The sequence below is a fragment of the Globicephala melas genome, chromosome 15, assembly GCF_963455315.2.
Source record: "Globicephala melas chromosome 15, mGloMel1.2, whole genome shotgun sequence".
NCBI classification, from domain to species: Eukaryota; Metazoa; Chordata; class Mammalia; order Artiodactyla; family Delphinidae; genus Globicephala; species Globicephala melas.
The window spans coordinates 6272978-6282259 of record NC_083328.1 but is presented as its reverse complement, the minus strand read 5'-3'; positions in this window follow the sequence as shown (position 1 = coordinate 6282259).

Below are 9282 nucleotides of genomic sequence, written 5' to 3'. Positions count from 1 at the left end.
TGACACATTCCTGAGAGTAGTATTGACATATATACACCACCGAATGTAAAATAGTTGGCTGGTGGGAAGCAGCAGCATAGCACAGGGAGATCAGCTTGGTGCTTTGCAATGACCTAGAGGGGTGGGATAGGGAGGATGGGAGGGAGGCTCCAGAGGGAGGGGATATGGGGACATGTGTATGCATATGGATGATTCGCTTTGTTGTGCAACAGAAACTAACACAGTATTGTGAAGCAATTATATTCCAATAAAGATCTATTTTAAAAAATTGGAAGAAGTCAATGACACATTTCTGAACAATCAATGGGTCAAATAAGAAATCATAGGGAAATCAAAAAATACCTTGAGACCAACGTAAATGGAAACACAACATACCAAAACGTAGGGGATGCAGCAAAAGCAATTCTAAGACAGAAGTTTATAGCAGTAAATGCCTACATTAAAAAGAAAAAAGAACACTCTCAAAAAAACAACCTAAATTTACACCTCAAGGAACTAGAAAAATAACAAGCTAAGCCCAAAGTTAGGAGAAGGAAGTAAAGAACAAAGACTGTAGCAGAAATAAATTAAATAGGGACTAAGAGGACAATAGAGAAAAATCAATAAAACTGATTTTTTGAAAAAATAAAATTGACAAATCTTTAGCAAGACTAAGAAAACGAAAGAAAAGAAATAAATAAAATCAGACACTGCAGAAATGCACAGGTTCATAAGAGACTACTATGAACAGCTGTACATCAAAAACATGGCTAACCTAGAAGAAATGGATAAACTCCTGGAAACATACAACCTACCAAGACTGAATCATGAAGAAACTGAAAGTCTGAACAGACCTATTACTAGTAAAGAGATTGAATCAGTAATCAAAAATATCTCAGAAAAGAAAACTCCAGGACCAGATGGCTTCATGGTGAACTCCACCAAACATTTTTAAAACTTAATGCCAATCTTTCTCAAACTCTTCCAAAAAATCAAAGAGGAAGGAAGACTTCCAAACTCACTTTTATGATACCAGCATTACCCTGATACCAAAGCCATGCAAAGACACTACAAGAAAGAAAACTATAGACCAATACACCTAATGAATATTGATGCAAAAATTCTCAACAAAATACTAGCAAACAGAATTCAAAAGAACATTATAAGGCTCATACACCATGACCAAGTAGGATTTATTCCTGGAATGTAAGGATGGTTCAACACACAAAAGTCAATCAGTGTAATAAAACATATTAACAGAATGAAGGGGGAAAAAAATCACTTAATCATCTCAACTGATACAGAAGAATTATTTTACAAAATTCAACATCCTTTCATGATAAAAACACTTAACAAATTAGAAATAGAAGGAAACTACCTCAACGTAATAAAGGCCATATATGAAAAGCTCACAGCTAACATCATACTTAATGGTCAAGAGTTAAATGCTTTACCTCTAAGAAACAAGACAAGGGCCTTCACCACTTCTGTTCAACATAATACTAGAAATCCAAGCCAGAAAAATTAGTCAAGAAAAAGAAATTAAAGGCATCCAAATCGGAAAGAAAGAAGTAAAATTATCTCTGTTCACAGATGAAAGGATCTTATATGTTGTAAACCCTAAAGATTACACACACACAAAATGTTAAAACTAATAAACAAATTCGGCAAAGTTGCAGGATATAAAATCAACATACAGGGACTCCCCTGGTGGCACAGTGGTTAAGAATCCTCCTGCCAATGCAGGGGACACAGGTCCGAGCCCTGGTCCGGGAAGATCCCACATGCCGCAGAGCAACTAAGCCCACAACTACTGAGCCTGCGCTCTAGAGCCTGTGAGCCACAACTACTGAGCCTGCATGCCACAACTACTGAAGACCTCACACCTAGAGCCCATGCTCCACAACAAGAGAAGCCACTGCAATGAGAAGCCCTCACACCATAATGAAGAGTAGCCCCTGCTCGCTGAAACTAGAAAAAGCCCACACCCATGCAGAGCAACAAAGACCCAACACAGCCAAAACTAAATAAATAAATATATTTTTTAAATTACAAAATACAAAAATCAGTTGTGTTTCTATACATTAACAATGAAGAGTATGAAAAGGAAATCTTAAAAACAAGTCCATTTACAATAGCAGCCAAAAGAATAAAATACTTAGAATTAAATTTAACCAAGCAGGCAGAAGACCTGTACCCTGAAAGCTATAAAAATTTGCTGAAAGAAATTAAAGACACCAATAAATGGAAAGACACCTCATGGTCATGAATGGAAGAATTAATGTTGTTAAGATGTCAATACTACCCAAAGCAATCTACAGGTTTAATTTAATTTCTATCAAATCCCAAACAGCAGGGTTTTTCCCCTAGAAATAGAAAAACCCATCCTTAAATTCATATGGAATTTCAAGGGACACTGAGTAGACAAAACAATCTTGAAGAACAAAGTTGGAGGTCTCACACTTCCAGATTTTGAAACTTACTACAAAGCTACAGTAATCAAAACAGTGTGGTACTGGTATAAAGACAGACATATAGACTAATGGAACAGAATAGAGAGCCCAGAGGTAAACCCTCATAAAAATGGCTAGGTGATTTTTGACAATAGTGCCAAGACCATTCAGTGGGGAAATAACAGTCTTTTCAACAAATGGTGCTGGGAAACGTGAATAGCCACATGCAAAAGAATGAATTGGGACCCTTACCTTATACCACATACAAAAATGAACTAAAAATGGATAAAAGCCCTAAATGTAATATCTAAAACTATAAAACACTTAGAAGAAAACATAGGGGTAAAACTTCATAACATTGGATTTGGGAATAATTTCTTGGATATGACACCAAAAGCACAGAAAACAAAAGAAAAAATAGATAATCCTGATCATCAAAATTAAAAGTATCTGTGCATCAAAGGACACAATTAACAGAGTGAAAAAGCAACCTATGAAATGGGAGAAAATATTACATATCATATATCTCATAAGGGGTTAATATCCAGAATACATAAAGAACTCCTATTACTTAACAACAAAGAAAAAAATTTAATTTAAAAATTGGAAAAGGATTTGAATAGACATTTCTCCAAATATATACAAATGGCTAAGCCATTTGTTTATTCAAATATGAAAAAAATCTTCAACAGCACTAATCATTAAGGAAGTACAAATCAAAACCACAGTAAGGTACCACCTTGCACTCATTAGGATGGCTACTATTATATATATATCTATTTTATATATATATATGTATACACACACACACAAGCATACCTCAGCGATATTACACTGCATGTTTGCTATCAGAGCACCAAAATAAAGCAAGTCACACAAATTTTTTGGTTTCCCAGTGTACATAAGAGTTATTTTACACTATACTATATTCTATTAAGTAAGCAATAGCATTGTTTATTCATATATATATATATCACTTTGCTGTACACCTGAAACTAACACAACATTGTAAATCAACTATACTTCAACTTAAAAAAAATCACAATTTTTAATAAATGACCATCAACATGAACATTGGAGTTCTGATCTGATTGAATAAACAAGATGAGTTCCCTGGACTGAAGATTAAAAGAAACTATTAAGATATCCCCTGTAGACAAAAGTTACAAATTAAACCATTAAAGCAATAACTTTCCAGTAGAAAAACCCTAAGGAGATGATGTGGAGCCCAGGAGAACTGGGCCCAGCCAGACCCAAGGTAATCACTGCACATTTATTTTCAACACTGCCCATTGGGTACTGCTCCCTAGAGGCCACAAGTAGCTCTGCAAATAATCCAAGTGTGAGGCCCACACACCTCTCTGAGGCCCAAGAATCAGGGACTGGAGCCTCCTTGCTCACCCTGCATTCCAGGCACAGATGCACTCCTCACCCTGCTTTCCATGGGGCCAGAGGTTGTGTCTCTGGCTGTAGGCTGCTTCTGAGCTGTCTGCCCCTCCTTAGGAAGAGAAGCAAGTCAGGAGGAGGCCGATTCCTTGGGTGGGGAAGAAATCAGAAGATTTCTTGGCAGAAATCAGAAGAACTGGACAGGACAGTGCCAGTGTAGGGACGAGAGGAGACACTCCTCTCCCAATGCCCCCAAAACATATAAGCACAAAGGCCTCTCCTCCACTTCTCAAAGATAGGCAGGACCAGAGACCAGCCCGGGACCTTGGAAACCAGCTAGGACTCCAACCTCATCACTTTATAGAGAAGAAATCAGAGCACAAACTTCCTAATATCACACAGGATTCAATTCCTGGGCAACCTCACTCAGCCCCTGCCCTCATTCCCGACTATGGAGGCCTATCCAGTAATTCCACCCACTTCTAATGCTTATCCCTGGTAGATACAATTGATAATGTTTGCTGACATTAAGACCGGCTCAGAAGCAGAGCAAGTGACTGCCCACCATGGCCTATTTCACATCACGTTGAATGTAAGCAACTTGGCAAGGAAAGAACTAGTGGAAATTAAACCTCAAACTGTTCCCATTACCCTCCAAATTAACATCTTATTTTTGTTGGCGGATGTACATTCTGAAATAGATGTCATCTGTATGTACATGCTATCTTATGTTCTGCTTTCAAAGTCTGTATCATAGACAAATAGCCACATATTGACACATTCTTTTGTTTTGTTTGTTTTGTGGTACGCGGGCCTCTCACTGCTGCGGCCTCTCCCATTGCGGAGCACAGGCTCCGGACGCGCAGGCTCAGCGGCCATGGCCCACGGGCCCAGCCACTCCGCGGCAGGCGGGATCCTCTCGGACCGGGGCACGAACCCGTGTCCCCTGCATCGGCAGGCGGACTCTCAACCACTGCGCCACCAGGGAAGCCCAGCATTCTTTTGTTTTTAATATCTGTATAGTATTCCACTGCATTGATAAATCATAGCTGCAAAGCTATTCTCTTACTATTTTGAGCATTTGGTTGTTCCAATTTTTTTTTAATTTAGGAAGGAATAATGTTTCAACAAATATCTGAACAAATTACCTTATTTTTCCATAGGATTCGTTTCCTGCTGTACAGTCCCTAATGTAAAATTCCTACATTTATTACATTTACTTAACTTGTAAACCTCTGTAAGTTAGATAATAGTACCTATCTGTTGAGTCTGGGGTAGAATTTAAAAGCTAATATTTAAGCACTTAGTACAGTGCCTTCTGTAGAGTATATATTTATTATTAATTTATTACTACTAATAAAATATCTATATACTTACTTGGAAAGCATGATCACCTAAATATACCTAAACCTTTCAATTAAAATCTATTTATATCATATATATACCTTTATCCATTACAACTTTCTTTGAACAAATATTTCATTTTTAAGTTGAATTAAAATCCAAATAATCTATTTTATCATTAGTGGGATTTTTCAGTGCTTTTTTTGTGGTTTTATTATTGATATATCAGTAACCAATTTACTGATTTTTGTGTGACATTATAGCCTACAACTTTACTCAACTAACTTTATTTTTAGCAATGACTTCATTTCTATTAAGACTTTAGTTATAAGAGATATTGTGTAAAAAAGTTATGTCTTTATCTCTTTAAGATAACCATCACCAGCATTTCTAGTGAAATATTATATAAGGAATAATAACAGAGAACATCCATTTCTTGTTCTTTTGCGGGAAAAGGTTTAAGTCTTCAGTAAACAAGATGTTGAATCTTGTTTTTAAATACACAGCTTATCATATTAAGACAAAACTCTCCTAATGTTTTCAGAGTTTTAATCTATAAGGCAAATGATACATTTATCTGGATGCTTTATCCAGGTCTAATTACATTATTTTTATATTTTGTTCATGGTGAACGAGGTTACTGGATTTCCTTGAGTTTAACAGTTAATTCTTTTAATGTGTTATTTTCTTTGCAGATATTTTACTTGGGGCATTTATATCCATATCTATGATCAAAATTGATCTAAAATATTCCTTTCATTGTCTTTGTTTACCTTGAGTTTAAAATATTTGCCTCTAAAAGTGAATTGAATAATAATTGTAATAGTAATAGCCTGGTTAACTGCTTACTATGTGCAATGCACTGTCCTATACAAGTTATGGGAATTTTCTCATTTAATCCTCACAACAGCCCCTTTAAGCAAATATTATTACTCTATCCATTTTACAGATTATTAATATGCTATAATTTTCTATATTTTAAATTTTTTTATTACTGAATGAATTATTGGTTCTTAGAAGATTTTGAAGACATTGGAATCAGATGCCCCTTTAGAAACTATTTAATAACTTTATGTTTCTTTCTCTATTATCATTATATTTATGTTCTCTAATTCATTTTTGCATCTTTGGGGATATTTCATACATTTGTAAGTAGCCATCTATTTTTCATTTGATAAGATGTAATAGCCCACAACTGAAAAGAATATTCAACTTAAATATAAATCTTTTGTATTAAGTATGTTTTCCAAATCCTGACTTCATTTTAATTCTCATTATCAAAATTGATATTGTTTATCAATTGTTTTTCAAATAATCAATTATCAGATTTCTGCTTTAATTATTTTTCTTCTATGTGGTTTGTTTCCATTTTTTGTTTTATTATCTATATTTTGCTAGCACCTTTAATTTGTTGTTTCCCCCTCTAAATTATTTAAACAGAGTTAATTATGGCTCAATGATTGGAGAAAATTAAACATGAGAACCTCGAAGTCAAAGACAAGCATTTTTCTCCACCTCTTGGGCTTTCATAAAATAGGTCCGGTGTTCAGGCTGACACAAACCCCAGAGCTGCAGTGGTCACCAGAGAGAGATGCAACTGCCGATGACGCAAGAAAACAAAGTCAACCCATGTGCTGGCTGCCCAAGGATCAGGAACAGAAATGAAACCTGAACAAACAGGTGTCCAAGTCCAGGCATGTATGGGTTAGTGCAGTGTTGCCCACAGTGTGAAGCCCGTACCTACAGGGGTCTGAAAGTTGGCATTAGGTGGTTTACAGAGATGGAGACAAATAGCACCAAACAGCCTGGTGAGAAAGTGATTCCCTTTTGAGTTCTTTCTACTTCTCCTCCAACCCTTCTGATCACCTCTCAGAAAAACACTCAGGTTGGTGCTATTTCCCTAACTCCACTCTACAACTTTGCATTCTCCTTTTTTAACCAAGTAAACGTGGGTTTCAGACTCAGAACTCTCTGCAGGTAATGGTACTGGCTAAAATTCAATAAGCGATACTGCTTTCTTATGTTATAATGGTGTACAAACTTTCTTTTCTAATAAATGAATTTCAATTAACAAAATTAGTGAATTAAATAACTATTAAGGAAACAAAAATACAGGTGATAAGTAAATATGATTGACATTTGGAAGACGCTAGGTTGATATCAGGTGAAGGAGGACTATCTTTAAGGTCTCACCCAATCTCAAAGGCATGAGGTCACAAAGGGGGACATTAAGAACAGCTACCCATTCGTTCCACAACACTGATGTCTCCTATAGTCCAGACACGGTCCTAGAAACTGGGAATATGGTAATACATATTACCATTACCTGCTCTCATTCTCATGAGCTTATATTCTAGAGAAACACAGTGATGATAGATAGATAGATAGATAATAGATGATTAGATAGATAATACAGATGATAAGAGAGAGAGATGGTGCTGAGAATAAAAACAAAGCAAAAATAAGAAAGAAGACAGATTCAGGGGTACTATTTTAGATAGCTGGTGGGGGAACCCTGAACAGAGGTGACATTTTAGCAGAAATCAAACTAAAGTAAATCACAATGGAACAGAATTCTCGGCAGTGGGATAACAAGTACAAAGACCCTAATGTAGGAACGTGCTTGATGTGTCCAGGTAGAGTGAGGAGGCCATCGTGGCTGGCCTGCCAAAAGTGAGGGACAATAAAGGAGGTGAGATCAGGGAGAGGGCAGAGGCCCAGGTCATGCGTAGCCCTGTGGGATTTGGCAAGAACTCTAGGTTTCGTTCTGAGTGAGATGGGAAGCCACTGGAGGATTCTGAGCAGAGAAGTAACATGATCTGACTTACATTTCTTAACATTCAACCCTGGATGCTGTGTAGAAACAGACTGCTGAGGCTTTAGGGAGCCTGGTTAAGAGACAATTGTAGGGCTTCCCTGGTGGCACAGTGGTTAAGAACCCGCCTGCCAATGCAGGGGACACGGGTTCGAGCCCTGGTCAGGGAAGATCCCACATGCCGCGGAGCAACTAAGCCCGTGTGCCACAACTACTGAGCCTGCGCTCTAGAGCCCACAAGGCCATAACTACTGAGCCCGCGAGCCACAACTACTGAAGCCAGTGCATCTAGAGCCCATGCTCCACAACAAGAGAAGACACCGCAATGAGAAGCCCTCGCACCACAACGGAGAGTAGCCCCCGCTCGCTGCAACTAGAGGAAGCCCGTGCGCAGCAATGAAGACCCAATGCAGCCAAAGATAAAAATAAATAAAATATAAATAAATTTTTAAAAAATAAAGAAATAAGTAATGAAATCACTTTACATATTTAAAGAAAGAAGAAGGGGAAAGTGACCAGCAGTGCTGGCTCCAGCTTGTTGGGTTTCTGTTGGGTTTCGGGAGATGGAGCCTGAGTAGACGAGCAATGGTGGCCTTAAGGAGGGAAGTTCCAGGAACTGGTGGGGAGGCCTGAAAAGGGGGCTACGTGAGAGAACAGGAAGGGGGAACTGGAGAATGAGTACTGACCACATTTTGAGGACTTTTGCGGAAAAGGGGAGTAGACGAATGAGCTGATGGCCGGAGGGGAATGTGAGGTCAAGGGTGGGTTTTTCAAACTGGGGGATGTCTGCATGCTGACAGGAATGGTCCAGATGCTACGGGGGTGGTGATCCTTTCTGTTTGAAGTTAGACGTTTTGAGCTTTGGTGTTCTTAAAATAGGAGCACTAGGAAAGACTATCTTCCTAACCAGTGGGACATAGTAACAAGGAAATTTTCTTCTCCCATACCTCTGGGGAAGTGGGAGGATGGGAAGGAAAAGAGAGGATGGAGACACCCTGGTTCAAAAGGAACATTAGTCAAGAAAGGGACAGAGCTTTTGTCACTGCACCACACGTGTCAGTCTCAGCACCTATGCTGCAGCCACACGAACAAGCCCTCTCTCCCTAGTACAGGCGACCCTCTTCCACCATGTCCCTGCCCTATCCAACCTGCTCCACACTCCCCTCCTCCTGCCCCTGTGCTGGTCACTGCAGGATTCCCTGATCCATTTACACTGATGCCCCAAGTTTAAGTTTACCCCGTAGTACTTCCTTGGTCTTTTTGAGAAAATCAAAGTACTGCTTTGAAATCAGACCAACCTGGAAT